The sequence below is a fragment of the Aptenodytes patagonicus genome, chromosome 1 (assembly GCF_965638725.1).
Source record: "Aptenodytes patagonicus chromosome 1, bAptPat1.pri.cur, whole genome shotgun sequence".
Classification (NCBI taxonomy): domain Eukaryota; kingdom Metazoa; phylum Chordata; class Aves; order Sphenisciformes; family Spheniscidae; genus Aptenodytes; species Aptenodytes patagonicus.
In genome coordinates this window covers 36,000,181-36,018,356 of record NC_134949.1, presented here as the reverse complement: position 1 = coordinate 36,018,356, position 18,176 = coordinate 36,000,181, and the positions used below count along the sequence as shown (strand labels likewise).

The 18,176-nt window shown below is 40.9% G+C and overlaps 1 protein-coding gene and 1 long non-coding RNA gene across 3 annotated transcripts in view; one reads left to right on the top strand and one right to left on the bottom strand.

Annotated features, from left to right (window-relative positions):
* SLC16A7 (solute carrier family 16 member 7) overlaps window positions 1-9,144 on the bottom strand; it is a 90,685-nt gene extending 81,541 nt beyond the window's left edge. For both annotated transcript variants that reach the window (XR_012994742.1, XM_076331923.1), the window contains exon 1: window positions 9,074-9,144. The gene's annotated coding sequence lies outside the window, so the exon portion shown is untranslated. The remainder of the gene's footprint in view (window positions 1-9,073) is intronic.
* LOC143157211 (uncharacterized) lies at window positions 9,090-17,921 on the top strand. The gene is made up of 3 exons (XR_012994743.1): window positions 9,090-9,138; window positions 13,652-13,767; window positions 14,642-17,921. It is a non-coding gene; the product is annotated as an uncharacterized LOC143157211 (long non-coding RNA).
* Window positions 17,922-18,176: the final 255 nt, after the last annotated feature.

Sequence of the window (18,176 nt, the reverse complement as noted above, 5' to 3'; positions counted from 1 at the left end):
TTCTGGATCCTCAATAAAAACTATCATTCAGTAGTCTGTAAAAATCCTATTCTATTAGACTAGCAATTGAAGCATAATAATTTAAAAGAAAGCTTGGACATGGCAACTATAATAGCTTTGCTAATTTTTCAGGAAATAGGTACCAGGAAAAAAAAAAAAAAAATCATGGCCTCATAGCCAAAACACATTTGCAGTGAGAACAATGCAATTTAAGTCATCATTTTAGATACACAATATTTCAGCAATGCTTAAGTATATCCAAAAGTGCAAGCTGATTACCTAGTTAAGCAAGAACATCTTGTTTCATTAACACTTTTCTATGCTTCCACATTCAGAAGAAGAACCTATTTTAATCACGGAAAGGACAGGCTTTTGTATCCTATTACATTACAAATACAATATGACTCTATTTTCCAGGTTGCATAAAACAATCAATCAGCTTTACTATTAAGCATAGTGGTGGAAGTCACGATTTTTTTTTTTAATCACAAAAATAAGTCTGAGCTGGAAACCGTCAACTGGATCAACACTCCTGTATGCATTTGGGTGCTACTGGACACAGCCATATACGTATGACATATTCGCATTTCACATGTCAGAGCTCCTTTTTCATGGCACACTGAGAGGGAGTTGCTTCTGCACATGCAGATCAACTTAACAAACACGCACAGTGGGATGCGTTAACAGGCTGCAGGCTGGCATGGGGCTTCCCGGTGCCGTACAAGCCGTAAGTCAGGAACAATCCCCTTTTTGCCCACCCACTGCTAAAGCACCCGAACAAATCCATACTGTGGCGTCCACGCTGGCGCCCACTGAGGTCACAGGCTATCATTACTCAAGTAAATCTAAATGATATTTCTAGCCTTCATTTAATTTTACAGCGTTAAGTGTAATGGTTTTGAATGTCTTACATTATTTGCAAAGTACTTCTGTAGTTCAAGATATTCTCAACCACCAGGCTAAACAATGACTGTAAAACTCAACACTTGTCTTCTATTTTCAAGGCTGCAATATTGATGTTTGAGAATTGTATTGCTCAATTGTTTGCTAATTTTTTTCCATATCATATTTCATATTCATTTCTTTACTAAGATCTTCTTTGACGGATATACTGGTATACACAACAGCACTGCCAAGAGTGCAGTGCTACACCCATTCAGTGATCAGACAACACAACTATTCATCAACAACAAAAACCTTGCTATGGCCTACAATTAGCATGCAGAAATAATAAAAGCAAAGGTCAACATTCTCTCTACTCCCTTCTCAAAAATAATAAAAAAAAAAATCTGAAGACAACTAAAACCCACTCTGACTGAAAATATGACACATTATTCCACTTCTGCTAGCTTGAAGATATTTGCCTCTGTGAAATTCCTCAAAATAATAATATTTCCTCAGGTTAATGTCTCTCTCCCTTCTACTCTGTTTTCACCTTCTACATTTGTCATTCTTTTAAGGCTACATTTTTTCTTCACCCTAATCATAACACCTGAAAGGCAGAATTAAAAAACAGAAGGGTAAAGAACGTAAACATTTGTAACTCTAAAAATAAAAATAGCGTGATAAAACATAAATACTGGTTACTATGGAGAAGCATTATCTATGCCATATAAAAGCTGTCCTACAAGCGAGCACGTCTCTGACAGTTTCCAGTTTTAGTGCGGAAAACCCAGTATGCCAGTAGGATAAGCAGAGCAGAATAGTAACTTGGTATTTTACTTTGAGCATTTTTATTCTATTAAATGGGGAGAGAGAAAATGCTCTCACATTTTGGGAGAGAAGGACAGAGAAGATGGACACATGAAAGTATTTGTTTGGAAACACAGAAATCATTCTGGTAATCATTATGATAAATAATTTCTATTTAAACTAATCAGGCAAGTCAAAGCAAGTGATCCAAAAGACTAACTGAGTCTTGAGAAGCAGTCAAAAGAGTCTCTTCAGCCATTACGGTGTGTAAACCACGAGTAACCCCTTTTAACCCAGTGGAACCGCACAAGAGGAAAGGAGATCAAGTTTGGACCTGGAGTCACAGAAACAGAGGAAGTGCCAATCAAGCAACACAGACATATTCTTTGACTGAGAGAAAACACCACAGTGCTTTTAGGACTCAGTTTTAAATGCCCTTCCTGGATTTCTCTACCTTATGTGAGTTTGGCCCTTGTATTCATTAGCTTTGCTTATAAACCACTTTCACTATTCTAATATAGCTAAAACTGAAACAGGCCATGCACGGCGCTCATAATGCTCTACTGTTGTTATGTATGAATGAGGAAAGAAGCTAAATTTAAATTAAGCACCCTCATATCCAGCATAACTACATCACAACATCTCTTTTTGGATAACTAAATCAGAAAAACATGAGAACAAAAAGTACCTTATGCCTCTAGCCAACATAATTCTATCTGGACAAGAACAAGAAAACAGGATCTCCTTTTTTCTTATTCTTCACAAATACAGTGCATACTTCATGCTTTGTAAGTACAGGCTATTATGGCATACTCTTTTCTACCTATTTTCCTTAAATATACAACCCAGAGGTCTCAAAATACATAGGTTTTTTTCACTCCTTGCTAAAATCTGGTGTTGTGGCTTCTAATCATGGGCTATTGAGTCCCCTGATTCGCCTTTTGTAGTGCTGGTGAGAAGGGCAAGAGGCTGCCTGATGGAAGACAGGGAGTTAGGACCCCTGTGTGATAGAATGATCAGAGATCTTATAAATTCCTCCAGGCAGAAAGGAAGCCTTTAGTTTAACACCATGTACAAATTATTATAAAGACGTACATCTTAAAAAAGAGTTTGGTAACGGGATGATAGGCCCACTGTTGTCTTCAGCTTCCAACACCAATTTCTCTCCACAGCCTATTCTCTTCTCTCTACCTGCTGCCAGATGCAACCCCCTTGCTCAGGCAGCTTGAGTCTCTGTCCTAGGCACATTTTTTCTGTCTCTGAAATCAGTCTTCAGTTCCAGTTTGCAATTTATAGCTCACCAATTTCTATTTCTAACATCAGCAGGAGGCATTGCTGAGAACACAGGGTCCAGTACCCAGTTTCAGATCCAAATCCATCCCTGGCATAGGATGCAAAAGCAGTTAACTTCTAGAAAAGATTTGTTCAGTGGAGAGTGTACTCAGCAAAGGCAGAACGTCAAGGAATTTAACACGTAAAATTCCAATTGTTAAGAAAATAGACACCTACATTCCCATGGGGAGCTTATTTGCGTCATTTAGTTATTCTTTTTCCTTTCTTTTTTGAACCTGCCCTGAGGGCCATATTAAGAATGCAAACTATAGGAGCTCAATTTAGTAATCGCAACTCCTATGGCATTTTAATTCAATAGCATGGCAAACTATTGAGTCGTCCTACATTTTAAGGTTTCCAATTTCCATCTCTCAATAAGGTCAGCAGAGAAAAGCAGCTATGTCTCTCAAAAGCCAAGTTGTTATAGTTGGTAGTTTGAACATAGTCCTGTGTCACTTCAAAGATTATAACCTTCACCACCAAATATTTATATCATTATCCCAGAGATTTGAAAAAAATGCCACAAAGCACTTAATTTCTAATGCTAAAAAAACCCACTCTAATACAATTTATTTCAAAAGCATATGCTGAAAGTGAGCACATTTCTCTATCTGCAATACTAATGAAATACATTACAGTAGGAACTGATTTTGTTTAAAAAATCAAATATGCATTTTGCATGTATGCTTTTGCTGTTTTTGTCAGCACAGAAATGGAAGTCCTTTTGGTTTATTTCTTCATGTTTTTACTACTGTAAAATACACATTTGTTCTCAGTATTTCTTGAATTCAGAAAACAAGCACTGAGAAGTACAAGTCTGAAGTTGACACTATCAGTTTGAAACTAATACAAGAGACAAATTGAGATTTCATCTTTTTTTGTCTCCTTTTTGCTTGTACCATAGACTGCAAGAGTGTCTAAGTGATGAGTGGCAAGATGAATACTAAAATCTTAATTAATCTATTTCTATGAAAAAAATCATTTCTATCTTTTGGGATGATGTAGTGCTGTTTTGTGACTGATTTTACTAATTTCTATCGCACGAAACACATGAAAAAGGCAATGTACATCATTGCACTACTGTTACCACCACTGTAGTGACAGCAAATGGCTAAAGTTCTTTGATGCCAAACACATTTTGAACACCATTAAAGCTCTTTGTCATATGCGCTATCCCTAAGTGCCAAACTTGGGAGTGCTGCCAACAGTTTGCTATCGCTGAGGCCATATGATGGGAAAGGCACTACAAAATGGACATGCCTGAAACTGCAGCAGGAGTCTGCTAGCAGGTGTGGGAAGATGAGCTATTCTAAAGGACCAGAACTTTTAAAAATATATAAAGATAAGAAAAGCCATGAAATACAGGTGTTCTGAGCTGTCTTCTGTGCAACGTGCTTTCTGAATGTTCCCACAGCACCTTGATCATCACCTACAGCTGAGTCCTCCATTGGAAAACCTTAAAGAGAGATAAGAGTGAAGTAACTACCAGGCTTGCTGCCAAAACAACTGGAAAATGTTCTTTTGGGGGATACAAGTGTTCAGGCTGGAAGAAAGCAAACACTGTTTAAACAATCCTGCACGTTTGGGCCACTCCAGTCTGTGGAGTTTTATGCTTTGACCATTAAAATCAGATGCTGTCATTATCTTTCATAGTAACCATATGAAAAGAGTATCAAATCCACCTATTCTGAAATATTCCAACTTCTACACTGTTTGGGCTTTCTACAGTTTGTCAATAGCTGACTTAAAAGTACAAGTTTCCTACAGTCTAAAGTTATTAGCCAATTCTATACAATTTATATGATATTCAGAGCACTGCTTTCTTGTTGGGTGGAACTGAAATACATTCAGTATTTCACACTCAATTATCATGACACCAAGTTAAAAGAAAATGCATCAACAGGTAAATTTAAAAAAAAAAAAATCAGGCTTAAGTTTGTTCTCTAGTGCTTTCTGATTTTGTGAATTAACATTAATTCCATTTCGTAAGATCTTAAGTCTTACAATCGCAAAGGAAAAGAGTATATCATGCTAAGGCCCCATTCTTTTCCATTAATTTTCCCCCTTCATTTTTTGAAACTTTTTAATTGCCTTAGTTATGTTAGGAAATACTCATTCAATTTTCATCAGCAAATGCTCTTAATGCACACCTCTGATTACATATTACTTGCAAGTGTCATGAGACAGGAAAGCACCATGTCCCAAAATTAAAAAATATTAGCATGTAACTGAGGCCTTGACCTTGAAGATAACAAAGGAACTACTTAAAGACACTGCATAAACTAAACTTAAAAATATAATCAACAAAAGAATGAGCTGATGATGATGAATCACACCCCCAGGCACAAATATTTTGAATTAAAAATCTTGAGATTGCAAGGAAAAAAAATAAACTGAGTAGTTTATCAGCCACCATGAGCTGGTTAGCTAGACAATTGCTCTTCAATAAAAGCCTAACATTATTTTGATTGCTTGACTATAAGACCAAGAGCTATAAGAAATATCAGAAATATGTGATAGATTGTAAAGCCAAATAGAGTTCCCCAGTCAGTTTGTCCAACATCCTCTATTCCTCAAGTCATGGAATATCATCTCCTTACTCCTATATCCCAATCACTTTTGTTTGAATACTGCAAACTTTTCTTCAAATGTTCCAAGATTAACAATAAAATTCTGAAAGTTGGCACAACAGCTCACAAATACATGCAAGTCAAGGAATGCAGGTTTGGACTGAGATGCATATGTGGGACGCAGCCTGCTTCTCACTTTCATTTGACACGTAAAACAGTTGGTCAATGAGGTCCTATTTTCCTACCTAACCTCCTCCTTGGTGCTGTGCAAACATTAGGCCACATATATTACATGAACAGACACAGAAACTGGTAACGTTCTCTATCAACGATTAACAGCTATGACCTAACCCTTTTTTAATAAAAATCAAAAGCGAATTACATTTTCATAATCCCACCAACCTTGAAACATAAAATTCATTTAACAGCACAGACCAAGAACATTCTTCTTTTCTTGATCCTTGCATAAGAAAATGGACAGCTTTAACTCTGGTAAATGGTGTAAGGGATATAATTAATTGAGAATTATATTCAGACACCATCTTTGCTAAAGCAAACATCTACTCCAGAAAAATTCAACTCTTCACAAGCACCCTGTGATGTTGCAATAGGAAAAAAAAACAACAGGTGAGCAGTAATCTCTTTTCTTGAATTGGAAGGGGCTCAACAATAACCAGAGTTACTGGAAGCACAACCACCTGCTCATCTTAAAAAGAGGACAAGATAATTTACTTAAGAAACAAAGGATACCAAAGCGGGTATTTTTTTCTAAAATGAAGAAAAAACAATGGATACTAGAAATATATTTATATATATGTATAAATATATATATATTTCTTTATATAGAAAGAAGAGTAATGAAGAAAAACATTTTAAAAAGCATTAGCTTGTGATTCAAGAAGTGCTCTTTTCTCTCCCTTAACTTGCCTGTCTGTAAATAACAGCATCTCCTTTAAGGCTGCCCACAGGATCTCCTGCCTCCATAAAACTCAGGTTCTAGAATGAGGATTTTGCCATAGCAAGAGCTGAGTGAGCTTAAACCAAACATATACCCTAGAGGAGTGACAGATGGAACTGGGTTAAAGAGCTGGAAGGAGACTTTTTTATATACTACTAATGATGCATTCATTTACACTGAAAATTGCTGAAACAGAATTCCACCTCTCTTCATTGCAGCTGCAGAGCCACAATGTTTAACTACACTCTGTTGCTTTGATATTTCCCTTTGTAATATTTCAAAGTCTCCCCCAAAAGTTTATATCTACTGTTCCTTCATCACTTTACATGTAAAATACCTGTTCAGATCAGTTGTATCACTACATAATCCAAAGAGTTTTCCTGTCGATAAAACGTGTGAACTTAGTTTTCTGCCATCCATGAAGACCTTCCATGAAGACCACAGCTGATATTTAGGCTATTCCACATCTCCATCATATAAAGAAAATAAGGCTGACTTTGTTAACCAAAATCACTTACTGCTGCCGTAAAAGAAAATCCATAACCTCCAGCCACCACTCTGTGCCTATTCAAAATGATTAGCTGTTTTGCTCTGAGGCCACTTACGTTGTAAACACTATGTTGCAAACTAAGCTAGCTGGGCCGTTACAGATACATGGAGTTACAGTTCTATACTAAATTGCACAAATAATAGAAACATCTGGAGTATAATTTCTTCTCTGGATTTATTCCACCGTGTGGAAGGAGTAGATATTCAGCACTCATTCTCAAGTACGGTATTCAAAGTTAGCAGACAATAATGGAAGCAGAGGAGAGAGCTGTCTTTAAAAATAAGAAGTGAATCACTTACACATTATTCCCACATTTAATACTTGTACATAAAAGCATTTACCACTTTTATTGAACTATTTGTCAGTTTTCTGCTTCCTTTAAATATCAGTCTACATCCCTCTGTCTTGAAGACTAACTTTTGTATCATGATTCATCTAGACAGAGCTGAGGCAATATTTTGTTGGCTCGACTGGTGTGCTGTTAAGTTTATGGCCCCATTCCTGCAATGGAAGCTGCAAGCACCTATTTCATTACTATTTGATAAGTAACTTGAGAGCCACAGATGGATGTCACTATGGAAACACAAGTGATTATTACAGAGACCAATGAAACAAGAATGGACGCCTCCATGTGGCAGCAGCTTCCTTCAGTTTCTTTTTCCCAAAGCAACTTTGAATAATAATGTCAGTAAGACTTCTTCACTGAAAGCTCAGGCTGGCCTCTGAAAAAAACAGCTATCTCTAAATGTTATTCTTTTTTGTTTTGTTTTCCTATTCACCTGACTGGAAAAGCAGTGGAGAACTCGGGTAATTTCTGCGAGCCTGGAGGACTGAGAGGTTAACGTCCCCTCCCAGGAGTACCAGGGGACACTCTGGTCTCTGAAATGTGAACAGGGAAACTTCTCGGTCTCTTCTGAAGAAGATTGTTTCCCTGCTTCAGTGTCTTGTAGGGGCCACTTCAACAACCACAGACCCAGGGCACAGGGCTCTCCATGGGCACTGGGCCTCGCCAGGGAGACTCTTCAGACCGTTCCCTTCAAGGACCTTCAGTCCGCTGTGTGCTAGAAGAGGTCAACTAAAGAGAATGACGGAGAAGGAATATTTTCCCCGCTCTGGTACCAGTTACACTGGGAGCTCAGTACACAACCACTAACTAAAGCCAGCAATGTCTGGAAATAATAATGCCAGCATTGTCAGGCTCAGAGCAGCCCAGAGCAGGGTAACTAGTGCTTGCAGCTGGCATGGCGCAGCAGAGGGTCCATCCAGACCCACCTTCCCCAAGGTCATCCCGACCACAGAGCTATGACATCAGCGATTCTTGCAGGCCCGTTTCTGATGACGACAAGCGCGGCAGCATGGTTTTTGCTTTGCTGCTGTCGCCGCCGCGGCTCCCCGCCCACATTTCCCAGCGGAGCTGCCCCCGGGGCGGGGGCGCCCCGGACCGCGGCTCCGCTCGGGGCGGGCGGTGCCGCAGCGTCCGGGGATGCGACGGGAGGCGGCCTCGGCGCCCCGGCTCGCCGCCCCGCGGGGACGGGCGCAGCGGCGCGGGGGCGGGATCGCGCCGCACCCCCCCGAAGCTGCGGCCTCGGCCCGGCCCCGCCGCCCGCCCCCCTGCCCCGCTGCAGGGCCGGCGGGGCATGGCGGGGCGTGCGGCGTCTCCCTGCAGAGGCTGCTTTAGTACCGGCGGGCAGCGCCCGCGGGGGGCGGCGGCTGCGCCCCACGCGGTGTCCGTCCGTCCATCCATCCATCCATCCCTGCGTGGGCGGCGGCTCGTGTGTGCGTGTAACTGACAGTGCGGTGCGCACAGCGCGGGGGCAGCCGCCCTCACGCAGCCAGCCGGGGGCCACGCCTGCACGCCCCGGCTGCGGCAGCCCTTTCTCCGTTCCCGGGAGCCCTCCCCGGCGGGGGCGACCTCAGCGGCCTCGCTGCTGCTCCTCCTCCTCCTCCCTCCTGGCGGGTAGGTTACGTTACCTGGTCTCTAGCTCGGGCTGGATCTAATCCCGCGGCCGCCGCCGGCTCCTCTCCCCGCCGCGGGGGTGAGTGGGGTAATTAATTTATTTATTTCCCATGAGGTGTCCTCGGCAGCAGAGCAGCGGCGGGAGAGCCCGGGCCGGGCGGCAGGGAGGGAGGCCCGGGTGCTGCTGCGGGGCCGACGGGGCGCCGCTGTCCCGGGGGTGCTGCCGGGGAGCGGCCGAGGCGCTTCAGCACCGGCGCGGGGGGGCGGGGGCTGCGGAGGAGACGCCTCCCGGGCTGCCCAACCCGGCTCCGCGGGGCCGGCGGGGGCGCGGCGCCCGGCCCGGGGAGACGGAGCCAGCGCGGGAGGTGGGACGCGCCGCGCCGCGCCAGGCTACGGCGAGGGGCGCGGGCGGGCGGGCGGGGAGGACGGAACCCCGCGCCCGCCGGGGCGAGGCGTGAGCCCTCCCCGCCTGCGCCCTCCCCGCCTACCTGCCCGCCCGGGGCCGCCGCCGCGGGTCCCGGAGCCGCCGAGCGCGGAGCCCCCGTCGCTCGGAGGCGCGGCCGGGGCACCGCGAACTCCCCGGGGAACAGAAGGGCACGGAGAGCCCCGCCGGCCGCCTGTCGCGCTCTTCACCTCGCTTCTGGCAGCACAAGACGTGTCCACCCCCCCCACCCCCGACCCCACCCCGTTCTCCTCCTCTTCGGGACGGAGGATGCCAAGTATTTCACATTGTAAGGCTGTTTGCACTCGCTAGTCCACGGAAAGGTTACAAAAAGGCGCGTCAGTTTGCTCATGCTAGGAAAAAAAAAAAAAAAACACGGATCTTTTTGTGCTAAACGCGGGGACTTCGTCTTCTGAAGCAGGAACTGAAATTTGGCCAGTCAGCAACGAGTTGTTGGTTAAAAGCTTGGTCACCTCTTCCTTTGCCCTCTTTTTCTCTCCCTTAAAAAAAAAAAAGAACTGTTCTGTATATATCGTGAACGTATTTACAGAAGCGGCCACTAAATTCTCAAAAAATTCTGTCCTTAAGGCTAAAATCGTGTAGGGAAAGAGATAGAACATAATCATATAATTGCATAATTAAAGCTTTTACCATAAAGCCCATTCTCATGGGTAAAGGTTGCACGTTATGTGCAACTTTTAAAGTAGTGTGAGGAGGTTGGAGTAATTACAGTTGTTGGCATTATGTTGCAAAATATGTACAAAAGTAAATGTGGTTATCGTGTTTTTTTTTTAACTTTATTGCATGTTCTTTGTTTAGTGAGAGCTTTATGAATAGGATCTTTACAGACGTGTTAGAAACTGAGGCTGCCTGTGTGGGGATAAGGGAGAGAGAGAACTTGGGTTGTAGCTGGGGATATTCCAGTTTGCTGAGCTGCTAGTGAAAGAGGGAAGGACTTGATAGGGTTGTCTGTTTATTTTCCATTAATAACATTTGAATCCCTTAACTAGCATCAGCCACAGTGAACAAAGAAGTTTGAAAAATAATCTGGAAAGGAGCATGGCACCCCCCAAAAAAGCTGCAGCATGAGTGGCAATAGCTATTACACATCAAAGAATCTGTCCACAGAGGACTGCCATCCTGAAGGACAAATTCATAGAAATCAGGTTTCTTTCGCTCCATTGCTTATGAATCTGTTTGCTTTTATGTGAGAAGTGTTAGGAATTATTCTGTGTTTTAAACTATAATAATTAAACCAGAAGACACAGACCCAGAAATGTAGCATTTTATCGTTCCTTCTTTCTCTAGGATATTATTGTTATGATTTGTGTATCATCTGCTTCCACTGCAAGTTCTTCAGATTCAGGAGAGAATACTTTGTCATGTGTTTGTAAAGCAGCCAGGTCGCAACAGTCTCTGGGCAGATCCTGGCACTGGAGTTGTAAGGAGCAGTAAGTAGTTTGCTGGTAGAGACAGCAAACGCTTTTATTCCTGAAACAGACTGAACAATTCGGAGTCATTTTTGTGACATCACATAAGCTAAGTAATACCTGAGTTACGTACCTGAGTCCAGGGGCATTTTTAGGAGCAAACATCTATGGTGACTGCCAGGACAGCTTGTGGAAGTCACAGTTGCATTAATTTAGGTAGCGGTGTCAGTCATCTCTTGTGCAAGCGTGTGAAGGGAACCTGTGCCCAGCATCCCCACAGTCACAGTGTCTGTCCTGGCAGCAGGTTGCACTACAGACTTTGGAAGACCAGCAAGCACTCAAGAGGGGCCCACTGAGCCAAGCAGAGGAAAGAGCAAACTCTAAGCAGTGACTCTTGGGCATACAAGCAAAGGAGGCTTGGGTACAGATGCCCGTGGTCAAACTCACTGTCACTTCCAGCCAGGCCCGAAATTACAGGATTAAAAATGTGCGAATTAGGATGAAATCTGATGTAAGATCTTTCATAGAGAAGCTGCTAGTGATGAAATCAAAGTTGTATACTTGGCATTACAGCAGTGTTAAGCTCTCTTCCATATTCAAACACTTTGTATGCCCTGAAGAAAACCATAGGCCGTATGATGAACTCAGACAGTTCCTGTAAAATGCAGAGCATGGCTACATTGTCTTTTACAGTGAAATATTAAAATTTACATACTGTTTTATAGAATGTTAGGAAAGTGATTTTCAAAGGGAGATGAAAAATAAATACATGACTATATAAATGGTACCTGTTTTTCATTGCATAGTTCTATTTCCTCCACTGATGTGCCTTAACTAGAATAAATATATAGTTATATAGATATAAATACAGATTTTTTTATTTATAGATGTATACAATATATATTATAGACAATTTTACACAGTGGTACATGCGATAAGGTATATCACATAGATAGTATTTGCTGTACTACATAGTACATACTGCACACTGTATAACAGTGCTACATTCAGTACAAATGGATGTATTCTGTGTTTGTATATAATAAATTTGTATTTATATTACTACTGCATACGTTAACATACCTATATAGAAATAGTAGATTATACTAACATACGTTAACCATAACATAGACATACACATTTTCTGTACATACATATGAGCCTCATGCAGTTTCTTTCTATACCTCTTTTCAGAACACCCTCTCTAGGAAAGGTGTATGCATCTTAATTGACTTACTGTCGCTGTATGCTTCATCGCATTTTGCATTTTCTAGTCCGAGGCAGAGACTGAACATAAGCTAACCGCAGTTATAACAGTGTGTGATTCTGGCCTACAGTCTGCACAAGTTTAGATACAGCTTAGTGTCTGCACCCTGATTAAAGTCACAAAAATTACCGTGAGCCCTCAGACTAAAAGTTGATGTATGATTTTATTTTTGATGTGGACCTCGATTGCAGTGGCATCAGGTTTTTAAAGTGAATGCACTCCTCTGCGAGTACTGCAGAACGAAGGCTCTGAAGTGATTCGGTTCCCTGTTGCAGATTAAAAAAAAAAAAGTCATCATTCTACATCCTCCCAGTCTCTGAACACCTTCAATGCAGGAAGCCCATTATTCAAAGTAAAAATGTTCATATCCACCCTCTAAGGGTAAGAATTAAAAATGCATTAGTGACAGTAATGAATAATTTACATGTGAATTTCAAGAAGCTAGCAAAGGTTCAGAGCTGCATGTGCACGTGTCTGTGTCTGTGTATGGGAGGGTGGCATTCTGTATTTTTCAGTGATCTAATTGTAAAGAAGAAATTAAACAAACTTATCTATCTATCGTGTGTGAAAAGAAGTCACACACCTGGTTATTCATTCTGTGTCCATTCGATAGTGAGATAGACTTCTGGGAGGCTTTTACGTTACATACTCTCCTGTTTCGGTTGATAACAGCTTGAGGTCTTTTTAGTGATATTAACAGAAAAAGTTTTTAAGTATTATTTTTCACCAGAGAAAAAGAAAATGCTGCAAATGTTGAATACCTGATGGTATTTTCTGTGAGTCTATCCGCTAATTGTTTGGGTAAGCCTTCTAATGGAATAGTCCATTTTCCCCACATGCCACTTGTCATGCAGTTTCATCTGAACCCAAAATTTTACAGGTCCTCCTCTAAGCTTAGATTCCTCTGCTACATCACAGGTTATGTCTTATAGTAGCAGGGTCTGGATCTAAAGGGTGCATGCTTATGATTGTGTGTCATTCTGGCCTACGTAAGATTACATTCTGATTATGGGTTTTTTTTTCCCCTGCACTGATTTCTGTTCCATAAATATGCAGCTCAAACTTCTCTCATGTCCATATGCAGGCTGGTGTGGTGTGCATGCTCCTCATCTCCAGCAAATACACAGGGTATTATCATTAGAATTATATTGGTAAATCACCTAGGCCACCTTCTGTAAGCTTTGTATCAACAACTAATCATTGTCAGCCTGTGTCTCACTCCACCCTCATTCATACACACAGATAGCTCTGTCGCTAGCATAAAACTTTAATCCTAGTTCTGTTAGTGAAAGAGATATGTATACTTAAATTTTTGTGATAAAATTCATATAAATATGATTAGACTGTAGAATTGTAATGATAGAATATAGCCAAAGCATGTCTCCCTATTGAGGTAATTTTGCTCTATAAGCATCAACGATGGCTATTCCAATAAAATTCTTTTCTTTTACAGCTCCTGGGGACAGAGAACACAGCACATTGTAACTACAGCGATAGACTCAACTGCGAAAGATCTCTATCAGGCATCACAGAGAATTTGAGGCAGCTGGCAGTTATCAGCTGAAGCAGGTAGTCAGTAGAAGTGTAGAAGATAAATAGATAATAGAAAAGCAATCTGGAAACCTGGGAGAGATAATAAACCTCTCTTCTAGAGGGGAGGTAACAACTCGGGTAGGTCACTGATAAACTCAACTCCAGATCAGTGCTGCATCTAATACTGCTGAAAATACAGTAGCAGTTCATGCCCGTCAGCTCTGAAGTAGTGTTCAAGATGTTGTTGGAAATGCAGTTTGACGTATTCAGTTACAGAAATCACTATTGCAGTAAAGTGAAGAAGGATCATACTGCTGAAAGACAGCTGACCAAAATCCAGGGACACCATGACCCTCTATTAAATTACAGTAGCCAGAATAGAAAACCAGTTACACCCCCTTCTTATCCCGCATGCCGCTGTGTCTATGCTGCCAGTGCAACCATTACGTAATATTCCTGCCACACTGGCCGTGGTCCTCTGTGGAGCATGTGATTTCTTTTTTGTGTAATTCCTACTTGTCTTAAAATAACTGAACCATTCTGTTTTCCCTAACGTGAGCACAAGGAAGAGAGAGAAAGGCCCGTGTCTATGAGTAAAACAACGTGGTGTTCTTAGTAGCTGTATATTGAAACAGTCTTACGAAACATCTTTCTCTTCAAATCACTCTTACCATTCTCAAATGCCTGCCTATGAAAGCGTGAAATCTTGCATGAACGTGCAAGGAAACTGATACCATTTCATAACTCTTCTTGCTGGGTTCTGAGATGTTGTAGGACTGTTGGTGGTAGGGAGATAGCATCAGGAGATATTTTTGGGAGAGTGGGCACAGAAGTCTGTCAGTGGCGTCTTTCCACCAAAGTGCTCGAGTTATTTTGCTGACATCTGTCTTTATTTTGTTAACTCACTCAGGTGGACCATACAAAGTAGCTGATGTCAGTGAAATGTGAATTCTTGTGGATCTGAACAACAAAAAAAGGCAAAAAAAAAAAGACTTCTGCTCCTCAATCTGCTTTGAAAGATGCTTTAAAAAAATCTATCTGTACCACAGGAGTTATGAATCATTTACACTGAAAGAGCATTAACCAAGACACGCATCAAATATTTTTAGAGTATTAGCTACCCCTATTAAAGAAAGTCCTAATCAGGAAAGCAACATATTATATTCACAAAACCCATTAACAAAATGTAGATATGTCCATGTTGCTGATTGTGTAAATAATGTGTGTCCTTTGAACAGTCCTCTCTGTAATTCTTAAAAAGTAACTGATGTACATGTTTTTATTTTTTATGTATTGTTTTAATACTTGTTTTACTATGCCACTGGACATGAATTGTGTGCCTCTATAAATTCTGCCTATAGGTAGTGATTGCTGAGGGTGTTTTTCCTTTCATATCTCATTCCATGACTGCTAAAATAAGAAAAGGCCAAAATTTCAAAGCTTATATATGTTAGAAGTTTAAAATTACTTTATGCTATTTTGAGGGCTGATTAGTCTTTCCATTGTGCTAGTATAATCCTAGTGATAGACTCTGGGCCAGTCAACATCCATTTTTTACATCAATTTCTCAGTTCAGATGTTAAACAACTGCAAATTACTACCATTGTGTTATAAGATATGCCTAACTTCATTACATTACATATCTTTTTAGGTAGCAGGAGAATTTTCTTTCTGACTTACATATTTTTATTTGTTTTTAAAAGAAGATGAAAGAGAAATAGCAAAAATAAAAAACCTTAATAGATAAAATTCTAGAATGTGCCTAAATATTTATTATATAAGATTCCTGTATATCAGTAATTATCAGCTAACAAGATATTGACAACATGTTGTCCTAAACAGTGCAAATAATACATAGGGAATATATGGAGCAAGAAGTAAGGATGCATCTCTCCCAGGGAAACATCCTTAGCATTAGGGTAGAAAAAGGTCTTTTTTTACTTTTTTCTCTCTCCCATGAATCCTTTGAATGTTTCGGTCTTTTTCTACATTGTGATCCAGATTCAACAGGAAAAGTGGAGAATAAATAGTTCAACTCAGTCTCAGGCTACACAACTCTGAAATTCAGGTACTCCCATGAGAGGTATAAACAGAGGGAGGTCTTAGCATCCCTTTCTGGTCAAGTTCCCTAATTGTGCGTAAAAGGAGGCATCCTTCATTGCCTGGTTGCGCTCAAAAGTGAATTCAGTGCTCTGAATCTCAGGGGATGAAGGTGTCTGTTCTGTGTAGGTACAGATAACTGTTCAGACAAACATCATGGTTGAGCATTCCCAAAGATACTTGCTGTACCTCCAGTGGAAAGGGAAAGGCTTCCTCCTTAAGGTTTCTGAATTTCCTCGTGGAGGCACTTAACCCACTGACCGTATGAGAGCTGGGATACCTAAGGGACTAAATCTGAATCATCCTGCCAGGCAGATGTTAGAACACTGGCAGCTATAATAGTCTAAGTACAGCCCTTAAGAGTAGATTGGTTTGCAGAAACCTTACGCATCAATGAGCATACTCTGATGGGATCACGTTCTTAACTCAAGGTAACGTGAAAACCCAGCTCCTGAGTTGGTCTACAGAATATCATGAACATCTTGAATATCGTGAGCATATTGAATGCACAATTAATCTTCAGTACTTTCATTGTTTATTTGTTATTCATGAATTTATTTATTATACAATGTTATACAATGAATTTGTTATTCATTGTGTTGAAAGTACTGGACTATATGATCAAAATCATACATGAAGAGCTTTTACTTCTTGCCTTTATGTCTTCTTATTAAAATCATGGTTTACTTCACAACTCTCCTCTGGGATAGTCAGATTTTCCCAAAGTGGGTAAAACCTAAGAAATAGAAGTGTGTTTGGATTACTAGTGCTTTGCGTGCTTCAAAACTCAAAATCCTCAGTATATCATGTTTTTACTTTCTTTACTGATTAGGTCAAAAATGTAGTTTTGCAAGATAAAGATATTATAAAAGATTTCAGATGTAGCAATATGTTTAAGTTTTGGGGGCTACATACCCAACAGGTCCTTCTCCCAACACACAAAGAGACGTCGGGAGATTTTTGAAGAAGAAACCGCACGATGCTTATGTGTGTGGTTCTATGGGGAAGTATGAGGAAGCAGAAGTCAACTCTCTTTTTGGGGAAGGCCTCAGACTGCTAATCCAAACCCTGTTTTCTCCAACAGATACGTGGCATGACAGCTATGTGTTTGCAGGTGTTCGCATACATGCTCATACTTCTTTTTGATGACCCTCTTATTCTGTAACAATTAGGCCTACTGGAGCTTCTGCTGGTGCCCTGGGATCACACTATTCTGTTTTGGTTATTCCACAAAACCAGTAATAAAAATTTCTTTCTTCATGTTTCCATTTTATTTTTAGTCATTGTCTCATTGCCAGTAATGTCTTTGGATACACAAGTATGATATCTTTTATTGAAATATCCACCTCATATCAAATGGTTTCAATTCTGCAGCAGTTTATTGTGGTTTAGGATGAGACTTCAGTGGAGATTAAAACTCCTTGGGCATCTATATGGAAGTGCTCAAGTGTAAGCTATATGTGTGAACTCCTGTTCTAGACAACAGAGTCAATGCAATCCGTGGAGCCTACTCAGTGCCTTGTAAGCTGACGAACTGGTTTGCATAAGTTTCACAGTGAGCTGGGTTGTTCTCTAAGCTCCATCTGAACACAGAGAAAAAATACGGCATCTTGTAAAATGTACTGTCAGTTTCTGTGTCTCGCAGTTCTCTAAAGGATGCAACTCCCCGAAACGGGAAAAATACTGTACTGTAGTCATTAAGTTTCCGACAAAAATAGTAAAAAACTTTCTTGAGTTTCTCCCAAAGATAAAAAAGGATTCTGTGAAATTGTCAAATCTTCTCTTGTCGTTTGCTGTGACTTGTGCGCATCATACACCTCTATACTCTAAACTGGTAACATGTATTTGGCCAAGTAAAAGCAATCTTGGGAAAACTTTGTGTGCCTTTATCCTGAAAATGTGTATCAATGTAATGATGTCAGTCTCTTGAATCTCTCAGGCTTGTTCAATACATTTAAGATATTAACGGTACTATTTGAGTTGGTAGCCTGTAACAATGGGAGACTCCATTTGTTGATGCAGAGGTTACTCTGAATTCGATATCTGAGTGTCTTTCTTACCTGTTCCATGTGAATAAAATACTTTCCTGTAAACATAGTTTTTTGTTTCCTTTGTAGTGATTGTATATACTGGGAGAAGGGAAGTCCTTTGTCCCTTAGCCTAAAGATTTTTACTTCTCATAGCACCAACAACCTGTTTTGTTTCAGAGCATTGGGTTAATCTGAAGATCAGCAGCTAATATACCAGAGAGCAGGTTTGAATCCAACCATCAAATAAAAACAGAAAGCAATAGCAAAGGACACAATCCAAGTTATGGTTGGACTGAGGTTACACAGGGTGGCTAC